At 37.3% G+C, this 16,730-nt stretch overlaps 1 protein-coding gene across 1 annotated transcript in view; it reads right to left on the bottom strand.

Annotated features, from left to right (window-relative positions):
- LMNTD1 (lamin tail domain containing 1) overlaps positions 1-16,730 on the bottom strand; it is a 442,963-nt gene that overhangs the window by 336,974 nt on the left and 89,259 nt on the right. The window contains exon 5 of the mRNA XM_060166722.1: positions 4,501-4,679. The gene's annotated coding sequence lies outside the window, so the exon portion shown is untranslated. The remainder of the gene's footprint in view (positions 1-4,500; positions 4,680-16,730) is intronic.

The raw sequence follows: 16,730 nt of genomic DNA, 5'->3' as shown, positions 1-16,730 counted from the left end.
TTAAGTGCTGAGATTCACATTTATAACAAAACTTAAGCTGTGTGGGGTTTTCCAGAATTCGGGTTTAATTGGGAGGCAGAATTCTAGCCTGGATAGGACTGTTTCCTCTGTCTCTTCCCTTTACTGACTTCTCATACGTCATTTGATCAAATAACTTAAACCTCATTGTGTCTCATTCTTCTCCTCTGTAAATGGAATGTGAAAATTGATGTCCACTACACATCGTAGAAGACCTCTCTAAAGACGAAAACTGTGACCACGGGAGAAGCGTGAAAAGCTCCAGGCAAAGAATGTGTGAGTCCTCAAGATGAATTACCCTCTTACAAGAGGGGCATGTTGATTTTTATCATGGTTACCATTTACTTTACAAAACAACCATTTGGCATTTGTGAGAGTGGAGGGCAGTAGCTTGCAATGCACAGGTTTTGTGTTCTTGGAAAAGTGATTTTAAGTCTATGCACCTCATTTTCTTCATATGTGAAATGGGAGTAAAAGTATTATCAGTCTCGTGGAGTGTTAAGCTACTTCATGCTTCACATAAATAAGCTTTCACAAACTGCTCAGCCCAGATATTTTTATTCTCAAGTGCTTGGCTTCAAACTATTGATAATATCAGCATATTCATTCTCAAGTCCCTGCTATATGCTGTGAGATACTGGGTCCTCCAGAAAACAAATATGATACTGTCCCTGCTCTTAGGAAAGTTACTCTCAAGCAGATGAGACACTCTTACATTATACCTAATGCAACTGAGTTGGGGGGACTTTTACAATGTATTATTAAGGGGGAAAAGCCCCTTAATACAAAAAGTGTCTATAATATGACCCTAGTTTTTAAAAACAATTTTAAAACAATGACTGATTCCTCCATATTTTCATATCACACATTATAAACACACATATAAACATATATATATTTACAAAATACATACTTTACTAATTATATATATATAATTAAGTTGTTTTGGAGAGAGAATAAAGAAATGAAAAAGAGAAGAAGGAACACACAGAAAAATCATAATAACAAGATAATTTTTAAAAAATATAGAGATGTCCATGATAAAAGAGTATATGTGATATGACCCCATTTAAATAAATTTGCATCTACATGTGTGTATATGTGTGTGTAAGTGTGTGTATATGAAATGCATGAAAACATAGTCAAAATACTAGCAGTGGCTACTCAAGGTATTGAAATTTAAGTGATCTTAATTAGGTGATCTTCTTCTGTACTGCTAGGCTGTTTCTTAAAATGGCAAAAGTTTTTATTATTTTTAATAACTGAAAACCTGGGACTGTGTCAAGATATTTATTATTGCACATGATGAACTGCTTTATTTTGCTTTTCTCAAATTGTCCCTAAAATGTATGAATTACTTTGAAATGATAAAAATTATATTCTTTAAAGTGGTATTCTTAGTAATGATAAAGCGCAGTGAAACAAAGGTATTCTCGATAGAAGGCTAAAGCTGCTTCATTACCCATATGAAGCTGCCTACACAATGAACTTGTTTTGCCAGAAGAAACTCAGTTCCTGAACTCTCCTTTCTCTTTTTTCTTTTCCTTCTGTTTTCAATTACGTAAATCTTGGATTTGTCGAAAGAATCTAGCTTTTTAAAAACTTTGCTGTATGGTTTCACTTATATTTTCCCAACTTATTATAATTTTCTACAGCTTATCATGTCCCAAACTAAACTCATTATCTTCCTTCTGCCTCAACTGACTTCTCTTCTTATCTCTTTTTTCAGTAAGAATGTCACCCCGAACCTCGAGTCACCCAAACTGGATATCTGGGGACACCCTGCATCCTACTTTTAGTTCATTGTCACTTCTGTAGACACTACATCTTAATATCAGACCACTCTGATCACATCTCTTCCCCACAGCTACTGGCCTCATTGGTTCTGCCTAAACTGCAGCTGTCATCTTTAACTCAGTCCCCCGACTCCACTTTGAAACTGTGATGAAGCAGGAGAACGTCTAAACTTCTTTACACGCTACGCGAATTGTCCGCCTATCTTCACTTCCTTGAGGAAACGATCTTCCCCAAACATGCTGCCTTGGGGACTTTTGGTCATAGCGCTCTCACTCCCCGTGATGCTACAAGCCAGGCAGTGAGAACTCCATCCCCCTAGACTCCATGCCTGGTTCAGAGAGAGGCATATGATAAGAGAAGGGTCAGGCATTCTGTCCCAGGACTTCTCTGCTAGAGTAAGAAGAAAAACTCTCTCTTGCTTTTAGTGGGTCACAGATTAATTTAGCGAATTCCTCTGGAAGACTTATTTTCTTGAAACTTTCTTGGAGGCCATATTCAAATAGTGTAGACACAAAAGAGCAAGTCATTTCTTTTGGTTGTCCTAGAAATAGGCATATATTTTCTCTTTTTTAACTATTTTTAAAATAAATTTATTTTTTTATTTATTTTTGGCTGTGTTGGGTCTTTGTTGCTGCGCGCGGACTTTCTCTAGTTTTGGCAAGCGGGCGTTACTCTTCGCTGGGGTGCCGTGCACCGGCTTCTCATTGCAGTGGTTTCTCTTGCTGTGGAGCATGGGCTCTAGGCGCATGGGCTTCAGTAGTTGTGGTATGTGGGCTCAGTAGCTGTGGCTCATGGGATCTAGAGCACAGGCTCAGTAGTCGTGGTGCATGGGCTTAGTTGCTCCACGGCATGTGGGATATTCCCGAACCAGGGCTCGAACCCGTGTCCCCTGCATTGGCAGGCGGATTCTTTTTTTTTACAATGTGAAAATGTCATTTCTTTTTTTTTAACATCTTAATTGAGTATAACCGTTTTACAATGATGTGTTCATTTCTGCTTTATAACAAAGTGAATCAGCTATACATATACATATATCCCCATATCTCCTCTCTCTTGCGTCTCCCTCCCACCTTCCCTATCCCACCCCTCTAGGTGGTCAAAGATCACCGAGCTGATCTCCCTGTGCTATGCGGCTGCTTCCCACTAGCTATCTATTTTACATTTGGTAGTATTTGTAAGTCCATACCACTCTCTCACTTTGTCCCAGCTTACCCTTCCCCCTCCCTGTGTCCTCAAGTCCAGTCTCTTAAGTCTGCATCTTTATTCCTGTCCTGCCCCTAGGTTCTTCAGAACTCTTTTTTTTTTTTAGATTCAATATATATGTGTTAGCATAAGGTATTTGTTTTTCTCTTTCTGACTTACTTCACTCTGTATGACAGACTGTAGGCCGTCCACCTCACTACAAATAACTCAATTTCGTTTCTTTTTATGGCGGAGTAATATTCCATTATATATATGTGCCACATCTTCTTTATCCATTCATCTGTCGATGGACACGTAGGTTGCTTCCATGTCCTGGCTATTGTAAATAGAGCTGCAGTGAACATTGTGGTACATGACTCCTTTTGAATTATGGTTTCCTCAGGGTATATGCCCAGTAGTGGGATTGCTGGGTCATATGGTAGTTCTATTTTTAGTTTTTTAAGGAACCTCCATACTGTTCTCCATAGTGGCTGTATCAATTTACATTCCCACCAACAGTGCAAGTCCAGCATTTATTGTTTGTAGATTTTTTTGATGATGGGCAGGCGGATTCTTAACCACTGCGCCACCAGGGAAGCCCTAAATAGGCATATATTTTCATCCAGTTTGGGAACCAACTCCAATTTTCGAAAGGTAACCAGGTTAGTGGTGATTTATGATGATTTCTACTTTATTATCAGTGTGGTGTTTCCAAAAAAAGGGAAGCTATTAATTCTAATTTCTAATTTCAACTAGGCTATAAATGTCTTCATTTTTTCACACTCCACATTATAGGATTATCATAGAAATTATTTATTTTTTGTTCTACCTTTTTATTGATAGATAACATGCATTAAAAGTATACAAAGTGCATAGCTCAATAAATTTTCAAAACTGAAAACAACTTTTTTACTGTATATTTTTATGCACAAAAATAAAATTTAATGTGTCTAAGGTCAGGACCATGTTTTCATTTTTCTCAACCCCTAGCTTAATCCCACACCCAACAGTAATGCCCAATGTTGATGTCACTGTCCTTTACCTACCAGACAAAGACATTTTATACCCAAAAGTCATCAGGTAGAGGGGTTACTCCAGCATATTAATTTAACAATAATTATTAACGTAGAACAATTATCAAGCGCTTATATGTACTATTATTATCTCAGTTTTATAGATCAGGAAACTGGTGGACAGAGATTTAGAAAGAGACTGACATCAAATAGCCAGTAAATGGAAGAGAGCAAGACTGCAAAGATAAAACTCAATTTCCCAAAAATAATTTATACCACCTAATTCCTCCACTAGGAAAACTACCATTTTCACTGAGACTGAGAAAAAACTCAATTTTTCTTAAGACCAAGAGATGGAATCCACTTTCCTTTAGTAAACATTAGCAGTGATTCAGCCTTGGATGAGGAGAGCAGTTGAGTGAACTCTAATAGTGTTTAAAATTCTCCAAAGAAGACAAGGAAGAGCACATATTAGAGATTACAGACTTACTTTTTATTTGTGGGCATCTTCCTGCATTTCTTACTGCATCCAGATCACCTCTGCAGCGCCACCTTCTTTTCTATGTAGGTCCTTGTATGGAATCTTTGGGATCCTTAATTTGGGAGCTCTTCCTGAAGGGTGAGATGGTACTTCTGAGTGGGCAGCCTGCCTCTCATCTCTCTAAATGCCTGTCATTTAATTACAGAAGGATGGATGAGAAAGTCAGACCTTCCTTGAGGCTATTGAGAAAATCCCAAACAAAAACCCTACAAAATCCCATTTACCCAAATTGCTTAAGGTGAAGAAATTCTTCAGATTCCTTAAGATATGTTAAAAAATAATCCAAGACTAAATTTTAATGTGTAGTTTGAAAAGCTAACAATACTGCTAAGAGATTTCTGGGTGACACATTTATATTCTGATTCTGATTTTATTGTAAGAAGTTCTCTTAAAAATAAGAAGCAAACAGTAGGCATTAGGGATTTGGTACCTGCCTTTTTTTGTTATGTTTTTTATTTAATATAGCTAAGATGAAGAAAAAAAAATTGGTGAGACTTTAAATATAGTTGAAGTGAAGAAAAAATATATACACTAATTTGATGTCTCTGCCATGGAATGTTCTAAAGAATACAGTGGAAGCAATATATCTTGAGTCTGAACTAGCAGAAACTACACGTGAAGACTGAGTACATTATAGATCTGTAGACAAGGGAGATAAGATAGAATAAAAGAATGATTTTGAAGTTCCCTTCTAACTAAAGTTAATGCATCACTGGAACTTTAAAAGCAAAAATAAATCTCAGGAATTTATTGTCTTTTTAAAGTAAGATTCTCAGGGACTTCCCTTGTGGTCCAGTGGTTAAGAATCTGCCTTCCGGGCTTCCCTGGTGGCGCAGTGGTTGAAGAGTCTGCCTGCCGATGCAGGGGACACAGGTTCGTGCCCTGGTCCGGGAAGATCCCACATGCCGCGGAGCGGCTGGGCCCGTGAGCCATGGCCGCTGAGCCTGCGCTTCTGGAGCCTGTGCTCCGCAACAGTGAGAGGCCACAACAGTGAGAGGCCCGCGTACCGCAAAAAAAAAAAAAAAAAAAAAAAAAAGAATCTGCCTTCCAATGCAGGAGATGCAGGTTCCATCCCTGGTTGGGGAACTAAGATCCCACACGCCACGGGGCAACTAAACCCGCACGCCGCAACTACTGAGCCCCTGCGCTCTGGAGCCTGTGCGCCACAACGAAGAGCCCACGTGCCACAACAAAGAGCCCGCGTGCTACAACTGAGACCCAACACGGAGAAATAAATTTTAAAAATAAAGTAAGATTTTCATTCTTTCACGAGTAAAAAAAATTGCAGCTGTAAAAGACTACGATATACAATTTATATTGAGGATAAAGAACCATGGTCCTAAATGTTAAGAAATTATCTCTTGCTCTTTCTTTGCCAAAGCAACTCTCTCAATAAATGTCTTTCCAATCAAGTGGTAGCAACCACAGAAGCTATGCCCATCTGCATTTGCTTTGTGAACTTGATGATCTGAAGAACGATGAAAGTATGATAACTCCATTAAGCTATCAGCCCAAACTGCTTTGCATGCAGCCCTGTGAATTATCCATTTCTTCACTGATCTCCTCTCATTTTCAAATATTGGTGGGATCTGCTTAGGTGAGAAGGGTCCCAGAGGCATCACCTCTGCCCCTGCCTGCCCTGTCTTCATCCTGTAGTCTCATGACTACATGACACTCCAAACCTCATCTTGCTGGAGTCACAAGGTCATACTGACTGGCTTCTATGCAGTTCCAAACAATAGGTGTCTTTTAAAATACACTTTTTTCCTGATTTATAGTAATTTTAATATTATCACCAATATGCACTAACATTATTTATCTTTCTAAACTAAACTAGCATACCAGGTAAATGCCCCATCATGCCCGGAATTAACTTAACATTTGATTAGGCAGAACGAGCTTTCCCATCAGTACAATACTCAGCCATTAAGCAAAGCAACTGGCAGATAAAGACTGAGTTGATGGCTATATGATGGCTCATATTAAAGAACAAATATCAGCTACTGAACATTCACTATGTTCCATTCACTGTGCTTATTTCACATCTCACAACCTCTGAGTTAGGTGCAATTGTTTTCCAAATTTTACATATAAGGAAACAGAAGCTTACAGAACCAAAATGTACACTGCTAGAATCTGGATTTGAACTCATGCCCTCTCGTACTCAGAGTTAATTTTAGATTTCCTCACACAGGAAGCTGTGCATGACAATGGTCCAAACACACCAAGAAGCCCAAGCTTGGCCCACCATGAAGTGATGACATAAAGAGGAAAGTATTGTTTTTTCCCAAAACTTCATGTGTCTAGGAGGGTATTACACAGGCAATTTTACCCAAATGCCATTATGAAACAAAAGAAAAACTAAAGAACATGGAAAGCTGGTACTCTTCAGGAATAATAATAACGAGGTAACACCCTTAAAGCCCCCAACTAAAGACCTTGCCTTTTTTTTCTTGTTAGGTTCCCATCTGTGTTCCTGCAGGCATGAAACTGGAAGAAGAGATATGCATTTGCAAATACCCTCACACCCAACAAACTCAAATTCCTTACCTGAATTCCCTAGAATGTCTCCTTTCTCAACCAACTTATTTTTATTTTGTTCTTTACTTGGTTCCATTGTATTCTGTACCAAAGCAATGTTTCCCAGCCTCCCTTTCAAGTCTCTAAATCTTGTTGCCTTTATTCAGTTTCTCTCACTGTATTGTACTGTTTTCATTGTTGTGGTCCATCTTACTCTTTCTAATTTCTTCTGTGGCTGTGAACATTATTAACATCCCTGCCCTGGCCCTGTGAATGTTATAAATCCTTCTGCCTACAGCATTTTTATTTTTCTGACTTTGTCTGGCATAGCTAAAGTAAATCCTATATTTACATAATAGATAACAGGTATATAATCTCTTGTGTGTATATCTGCCAAAGACATACAAAGACATATGATAATTCATGGATTTATTTCAGATTGAGTTTGTAGTGTTTATCCAGAATGTGGATTAATTGTATAGATTCACAGACATTTTTTTTCTTCCATTTTTGTTGAGATGTAATTGACATACAGCACTGTATAAGTTTAAGGTGTAGAGCATAATGATTTGAATTACGTGGATCATGAAATTATTACCACAATACGTTTAATGAACATCCATTATCTCATGTAGATAAAAAATTAAAGAAATAGGAAAAAAATTTTTCCTTGCATTGAGAACACTTGGGATTTACTCTCTTAACAACTTTCATATATTAACACACAGAAGTGTTAATTATGTTTATCATGTTGTACATTACATCCCTAGTGCTTACTTATCTTAACGGGAAGTTTGTGCATTTTGACTGCCTTCATCCCAATCCACCCCCCAACCAACCCCCGCCTCTGGTAACCACAAATCTGATCTCTTTTTCTATGAGTTTGTTTATTTGTTTTTGAAGTATAACAATACTATGTTCCTGGTACACAAAGCAGTGATTCAATATTTCTATACATCTCAAAATTATCATCACAATTAAGTCTAGTTACCTACCATTTGTCTACTTACCAAGATATTACATAATTATTGATATATTCCCTATACTATACATTCATACCTGTGACTCATTTATTTTGTAACTGGAAGTTTGTACCTCTTAATTTCCCTCACCTATTTCTCTTCTATCTCACCTCTGGCAACCATCAGTTTGTTCTCTGTATATATTAATCTTTCTGTTTTGTTACATTTCTTCATTTGTTTTGTTTTTTTAGATTCCACGTGTAAGTGAAATTACACCATATTTGTCTTTCTCTGACTTACTTCACTTAGCATAATATCCTCTAGGGTCCATCCATGTTGTTGCAAATGGCAATATTTCATTCTATTTCATGGCTGAGTAATATTCCATTTTATATAGATCAACTTATTCTTTATCCATTCATCTACTACTGGAGCTTAGGGTGCTTCCATATCTTGACTATTATGAACATAGGGGAGCATATATCTTTACAAATTAATGTTTTCCTTTTCTTTGGATAAGTACCTAGGAGTGGAATTGTTGGGTCATAAGATAATTCTATTTTTAATTTTTTGAGGAACCTTACATTGTTTTCCATAGTGGCTGCACCAATTTACATTCCCACCAATAGTATTGGGTTGTCCAAAAAGTTAGTTTGGTTACTGAATATGTTGTTCAATAAAGTTCTTCGTGAAAATGAAAAATGTGTCTTTTTGTCTTACTTAGAACCAAATGAACTTTTTGGCCAACCCAATACATAAGTGTTCCTTTTTCTCCATATCCTCATCGACACTTGTCATTTGTTGTCTTTTTGATAATATCTATTCTGATAGGTGTGAGGTGATATCTCATTGTGGTTTAGATTTGCATTTCCTTGATGATTAGTAATATTGAGCATTTTTTTTTTCATGTGCCTGTTGGCCACCTATATGTCTTCTTTTGAAAATGTTCATATACTCTGCCAATTTTTTAATTAGGTTCTTTGGGTTTTTTTGATGTCAACTTGTATGAGTTCTCTGTATAATTGGGATATTAACCCCATGTCAGATATATCATTTACAAATATCTTTGACCATTCAGTAGGTGGCCTTTTTGTTTTCTTGATAGTTTCCTTCACTGTGCAAAAGTTTTTTAGTTTGATGTAGTCTCATTTCCATTTGTTTAATTTTGCTTTTGTTTCTTGCCTGAAGAGACATATCCAGAAAAATATTGCTAACTACAGTATCAAAGAGATTACTGCCTATTTTTCTTCTAGAAGTTTTGTGGTTTCAGGTCTTATATTTAAGTCTTTCATCCATTTTGAATTTATTTTTATACGTAGTATAAGAAAGTAGTCCAGTTTGATTCTTTTCATGTAGTTGTCAAGTTTTCCCAGCACCATTTATTGAAGAGGCTGTCTTTCCCCACTGTATATTCTTGTCTCCTTTGTCATAGATTAATTAACCATATAAGTGTGGGTTCATTTATGGGCTCTCTATTTTGTTCCACTGATCTATGTGTCTGTTTTTGTGCCAGTACCATACTGTTTTGATGACTGTACCTCATTTGTATAGTTTGAAATCAGGGAGTGTGATATCTCCAGTTATGCTCTTTCTCAAGATTGAGAAAATTACAGCTAATTGGGGTCTTTTGTGTTTCCATACAAATTTTAGAATTATTTGTTCTAGTTCTGTGAAAAATGCCATTGGTATTTTGATAGGAATTGCACCGAATCTGTAAATTACCTTGGGTAGTATGGTCATTTTAACAATATTAATTCTTCCAATCCATGAACATGGTATATCTTTCCATCTGGTTGTGTTGTCTTTAATTTCTTTCATCAGTGCCTTATAGTTTTCTGAGTACAGGTCTTTTACCTCCTTAGTTAGATTTATTCCTAGGTACTGTATTCTTTTTGATGCATTTACAAATGGGATTATTTCTTTAATTTCTCTTTCTGATAGTTCATTGTTAATGTATAGAAATGCAACAGATTTCTGTACATTAATTTTGTATCCTGCGAATTGACCAAATTCACTGATGAGTTCTAGTAGATTTTTGGTGGTGTATTAAGAATTTTTAATGTATATTATCACGTCATCTTCAAACAGTAACAGTTTTACTTCTTCCTTTCCAACTTGGATGCCTTTTGTTTCTTTTTCTTGTCTGATTGGTGTGGCTAGGGCTTCCTATACTACGTTGAATAAAAGTGGTGAGAATGGGCATCCTTGTCTTGTTCCTGATCTCAGAGGAAATGCTTTCAGCTTTTCACCATTGAGTATGATGTTAGCTGTAGGCTTCTCGTATATGGCTTTTATTATGTTGAGGTGTGGTCCTTCTATACTCACTTCCTTGAGAGTTTTTATCATAAATAGATGTTGAAGTTTTTGAAAAGCTTTTTCTGCATCTATTGAGATGATCATATAATTTTTTATTCTTCAATTTGTTAGTGTGGTGTGCCACACTGATTGATTTGTGGATATTGTACATCCTTACATCTGTAGGATAAATCCCACTTGATTATTCTGTATGATCCTTGTAATGTGCTGTTGAATTCACTTTGCTAGTATTTTGTTGCGGATTTTTGCATCTATATTCATCAGTGATATTGGCCTGTAATTTTCTTTTTTGTGTGTGATACCTTTGTCTGGTTTTGGTATCTGGGTGATGTTGGCCTTGAAGAATGAGTACGGAAGCATTCTTTCCCTTGCAATGTTTTAGAATAGTTTGAGAAGGATAGGTGTTAACTCTTCTTTATGTGTTTAGTAGAATTCACCTGTGATGCTGTCTGAGCCTGGACTTTGTTGGGAGTTTTTAATTACCAATTCAATTTCTTTAATGGTAATTGGTCAGTTCATATTTTTTATTTCTTCCTGATTCAGTCTTGAGAGATTGTACATTTCTAGGAATGTGTCCATTTCTTCTAGGTTGTCCATTTTATTGTGTATAATTATTCATAGTAATCTCTTATTATCCTTTGTATTTCTGTGGTGTTGATTGTAACTTCTCCTTTTTCATTTCTGATTTTATTGATTTGGGCCCTCTCTATTTTTTTCTTGATGAGTCTGGCTAAAGGTTTGCCCATTTTTAAATTTTTTCAAAGAACCAGCTGTTAGTTTCATTGATCTTTTCTATTTTTTTAAGTCACTCTTTCATTTTTATTTCTGCTCTGATCTTTATGATTTCTTTCCTTATACTAACTTTGAGTTCTGTTTCTTCTTCTTTTTTTTTTAGAAATTTAGTTGTAAGGTTAGGTTGTTTATTTGAGATTTTTCTTGTTTCCTGACATAGGTGTATATTGCTATATACATACCTCTTAGAGTCGCTTTTGCTGCATCCTACAGATTTTGAATCATTGCGTTTTTGTTTTCATTTGTCTTCAGGTATTTCTCTTTTTTAAAATTTCTTCTTTGATTTCTTCAGCAACCCATTAGTTCTTTAGTAGCATATTATTTAGCCTCCATATGTTTGTGTTTTTTGCAGTTTTCTTCCTTGTAGTTGATTTCTATCCTCATAGTTCTGTGATTGGAAAAGATGTTAGATGTGATTGCAATCTTCTTAAATTTACTGAGACTTGTTTTCTGGCCTAGGATGTGATTTATCCTGGAGAATGCTCCATGTATTGTACACTTGAAAAGAATGTGCATTCTGCTGCTTTTGGATGTAATGTTCTATATACATCTATTAAGTCCATGTGGTTTAATGTGTCACTTAAGACCAATGTTTCCCTATTGATTTTCTGTCTGGATGATCTGTCCATTGATATAAGTGTGGTGTTAAAGTCCCCTACTATTATTGTGTTACTGTCAATTTCTCCCTTTTTGTCTATTAATATTTGCTTTATGTGTATAGGTGCTCCTACATGGGGTGCACGTATATTTACAATAGTTATATCTTCTTCTTGGATTGATCCCTTGATCGTTATGTAATGTCCTTATCTCTTGTTACAGTCTGTTTCAAAATCTATTTTGGCTGATATAAGTATTACTGCCTCAGCTTTCTTCTCATTTTCATTTGCATGGAATAACTTTTACATCCTCTCACTTTCAGTCTGTTCATGTCTTTAGATCTGAAGTGAGTTTCTGTAGGCATCATATATATGGGTCTTGTTTTTGGATCTATTCAGCCACTCCATATCTTTTGATTGGAGCATTTAGTCCATTTACATTATTGATAGGTATGCATGTATTGCCATTTTGTTAACTGTTTTCTGGTTGTTTTTATAGTTCGTTTTTGTTCTTTGCTTCTTTTACTCTTTTTCCTTGTGATTTGATGACTAGTGTTATTTTTGGATTCCTTTTTCTTTGATGTGTATGTTTCTATTTTTGATTCTGGTTTGTGGTTACCATGAAGTTTATATATATATATAGTTTATATGTGTTTATATATTTCAAGTTCCTGATCTCTTAAGTTTGAACGCATTTTACCAATCCTGCATTTGTATTCCCCCACCACCATGTTTACTGTTTTCGATGTCATATTTTACTTCTTTTTGTTTTGTGTATCCCTTAGCTAGTTATTGTGGATATAGATGATTTTATTACCTTTGTCTTTTAACATTCCTACTCACTTTATATGTGGTTGATCTACTACCTTTACTGAATATTTGCCTTTACCAAAGAGATTTTTCCTTATATAATTTTCATATTTCTATTTATAGTTTTTTCCACTTAGAGAAGTCCCTTTAACATTTCTTGTGAAGCTGGTTTCATAATGATGAACCCTTTTGGCTCTTGCATCTCTGTAACCTCTTGATCTCTCCTTCAGATATGAGTGATAGCCTTGCTGGTAGAATATTCTTGTTTGTAGGTTTTTCCCTTTCAACATTTTAAATATATTGTGCCACTCCCTTCTGGCCTGCAGGGTTTCTGCTGCAAAGTCAGCTGATAGCCTTATGGGAGTCCACTGTATATAACAAGTTGCTTTTCTCTTGCTGCTTTTAATATTTTCTCTTTATCTTAAATTTTTGCCATTTTAATTACAGTGTGTCTTGGTGTCATCCTCTTTGGGTTGATCTTGTTTGGGACTCCCTGTGCTTCCTGTGCTTGGATGTCTGTTTCTTTTCCCAGGTTAAGGAAGTTTTCAGCTGTTACATCTTCAAATATGTTCTCTGCCATCTTCTCTCTTCTCTTTCTGGGACCCCTAATGTTAGTGCTAATATTAGTACACTTGATGTTGTTCCAGAGGTCTTTTAAAGTGCCCTCATTGAAAAATTTTTTTTTCTTTTTTCTATTCAGCTTGGGTGATTTCCACTACTCTGCCTTCCAGCTTGCTGATCTGTTCCTCTGTATTATTAATCTACTTTTGATTACTTCTAGTATAATTTTTATTTCAGTTATTGTGTTCTTCATCTCTGTTTGGTTCTTTTTCATATTTTCTAACTTGTTGTTAGAAACTTCTGATTTCTCATCTGTTCTTCTCCCAAATTCTTTGAGCATCTCTATGATCATTACCTTGAATTCTTTATCAGGCAGATTGCTTATCTCCACTTCACTTAGTTCTTCTTCCATAGCTTTATCTTGTTCCTCTATCACTTTATTTTGCTTAATTCTCCATTTTTATTTTTATGTATTTGGTAGTCTGGCTACCTGATCTTGGAGAAGTGGCCTTATGTAGGAGATGTCCTATGGGGCTTAGCAGCACACTCCACTCTGGTCACCAGCATTATATGCTCTAGAGGCAACATCTATGTGGGCTGTGTGAGCCTTTCGTTGTGGTGGGCTGACTACTCTGGGCGTGCTGGTAGGCATGACTGACCCTCAGTCCAGTTAGTCAGCAGGCCTTGCTGAGTACAGAGGCTGCTGGTCACTGGTAAGCAGGGCCAGTTGCTGCCACAAGTGGCTATTCATGGCCTGCAAAGTCCCAGTCCTGGTGCAGGCCCACTGGCGTGTGAGGTCAGGTCATGAGGTGGCTGGCTGCAGAGCCCTTAGGGGTGTCCCAGGGCTATTGCTGGCCCACTAGTGAGTGAAGCCAGGTCCTGGGGTGGCTGGCTGCGGCCCAGGGGTACAAAGCAGGTGTGGGCTTGCTGGTGGGCAAGACCAGAGCCCAGGGTGTCCCAAGGTTGGTGCTCACAGGTCCTGGATCTGGTGTTGGCCCAGTGGTGGGTAGGGCCATGTCCTGGCAACTAATTGTGGGGCCCTGGGAGTCCAGGCTAGTGACTGCCCACTGGTGGGTGGAACCAGGTCCTGGGCCCTCTGGTGGATGGATCCAGGTCCCATGGAGGCTGGGGGTTCAGGGGGTCCTAAAGCAACTGCCCTACTGGTGGTTGGGGCTGTGTCCTTGTCTGGCTAGCTCTTTGGCATGGGGTATCCCAGGACTGGTGCCAACTGGCTGGTTGGTGGAACTGGGTCCCAGCACGAATAAGATAGTGGGAGGATTCCAAAATGTCATTTGCCAGTACTAGTGTCCTTGTGGTAGAATAAACTCCCCAAAATGGCTGCTGCCAGTGTTTATGTCCCCAGGGTAAGTCCTAGTTGCCTCCTGCCTCTGCAAGAAGCTCTCCAAAATCAGCAAGTGGATTTGACCCAAGCTCTTTGCAAATGCTTGCTCCTGCCCTTGATCTCAGAGCATGTGAAAATTTGTGTGCACCATTTAAGAGTGGAGTTTCTGTTTCCTACAGTCCTCTGGCTCTCCCAAAAGTAAACCCTGCTGGTCATCAAAGCCAAACACTCTGAGGGCTCATCTTCTCAGTGCAGGATCCCTCAAGTGGGGAGCCAAGTATGGGGCTCAGACCCCTAGCTCCTTTGGGAGAACCTCTACAATCGTAATTATCCTCCCACTTGTGGGTTGCCTACCTGGGGGTATGGGTCTGACTAATACCACATTTCTGCCCCTCCTACCCATCTCATTGTGGTTCCTTCTTTATATCTATAGTTGTAGAAGATCTTTTCTAGTCTTCAGGTCTTTCTCATCAATAGTTTCTCTGTAAATAGTTGTAATTTTGGTGTGCCTGTGGGAGGAGGTGAGCTCAGGGTCTCCCTACTCCACCATCTTGGCCACTCTTGATTCACTGACATTTAATTATACATCTAGCAATAATTTTTTTTAAAGAATCACTAGAAAAAGAATTATATTAAATGATAAATATACAAAATCTCACATAATGGTGATAATTATGATTATGATAATTTATATTATCATTATCATCTTGAAATGATAATAAAGATGATGATGACAAATCTATGAACTAAATGTCATTATACTTATATACACACAAAAAAAACCTTATCTTCTTTAGGTGATTGTAAAAGAATAAGCCTATGATGATGGTTAGGCTGGAGTCATCTTACTAATATTATCTTTTTCACAACTCATACTTAGTTAATTTGAATTCACTATACTTCCAATGGATACATAAATAATAGGAAATAGGAAAAATACAACAAATGCCTTTAAACATTATCAAGTATCAGTATAATTCTCTATTGTCAACTTATAAAAAACTGTAATTCCCATTGTGCCCTACATCATAGATAATCTTGGTTTACATTTACTTATATAATTACTGCTGTCAGGAGGCTCTGTTATTTTAATTTATGGAGTGCCAACAGGATTTTAAGATATTGTCCACATATGTTGAGTCATGCACAGTAAAGACAGAACAAAAGAGATGAGACATAAAAACCCAGGAGTAGGTAGGAGTATTAAGTCCTTGTTCCCTCTTTTTGTTTGTTTATGCAACTTTTTCCTGGATGACAGAGGAAGAAAGCATCACTGTCCTTGATCAAAGAAGGAGGGGAGAAAAAGGAAGAAATTGTGGAGAAGGGGCCTCTGAAGCTGAAAGGCATTGCAGAGCTCGGAGTGACTAAGCGGAAGAAGAAAAAGAAGGACAAAGACTAGGTGAAACTCTTGGATGCAATGGAAACAAGCAAAAAGAATGAGGAGGAGAAGCGGTGCAGCCTGCACAAGTGGACACCGGCCCACGCAGCCTTCGAGAAGATGCAGGAGAACGTGTTTGGTGCTCCTGGCCTAAGGACACCTCAAAGGTGATGGGACCAAGGCAGAGCCCCAAGCACAGACATATGTGGGTGTAGTCGAAAGGAAGGACTCAGGTTCCCGTGCTGGAGAGCCAGGATCTTTGAGGGCCTATGTGTACCCACCAGATGAGGATCAGATTGCATATGCTGTTGGGAAAAAGTGTGTTGACATAGATGCTGACAGAATAAGAAAGGCAGAAAACAAAACCAAGTGTTGGGTTTGGGACTATCATATGAGAAATGCAGAATAAAACAAGAAAAAAGTCATAAAAAAAAAAAAAAAGAAAGAAATTCTGGCCAAAGTAAGGACATGTTAAAGAAATGGGAAAAATTGCCTTAATTCATCTATTATAACTCTAACTTTAGGAAGAATAAGAAAAGGATATTATTCTTGCGAGTCCCAGAAAAAAAAAAGTCTAAGAAATGAATTTGTGAATCAAACTTTTTAAGAAAATAAATTGAGTATGAAAAACTAAGATTGGCATTGACGCTTGATCGATTGAATTTTACTGTTGCTCTCTTTTTACAGCAAATTGTGTAACTGACATTAAAATACTGAATAAATATCCACCAAAAAACTATTAGAACGAATAAATGAATTCAGTAAAGTTGCAGGATACAAAAATAATATACAGAAATCTGTTGCATTTCTATATACTAATAATGAACCATCACAAAGAGAAATGAAGAAAACAATCCCATTTACAATTGCATCCAAAAAAAAAATTCCTAGGAATTTAATTT

The sequence above is a fragment of the Lagenorhynchus albirostris genome, chromosome 11 (genome assembly GCF_949774975.1).
Source record: "Lagenorhynchus albirostris chromosome 11, mLagAlb1.1, whole genome shotgun sequence".
NCBI lineage: Eukaryota > Metazoa > Chordata > Mammalia > Artiodactyla > Delphinidae > Lagenorhynchus > Lagenorhynchus albirostris.
The sequence above is the reverse complement of the archived record's forward strand: the minus strand, read 5'-3'. Positions and strand labels throughout refer to the sequence as shown.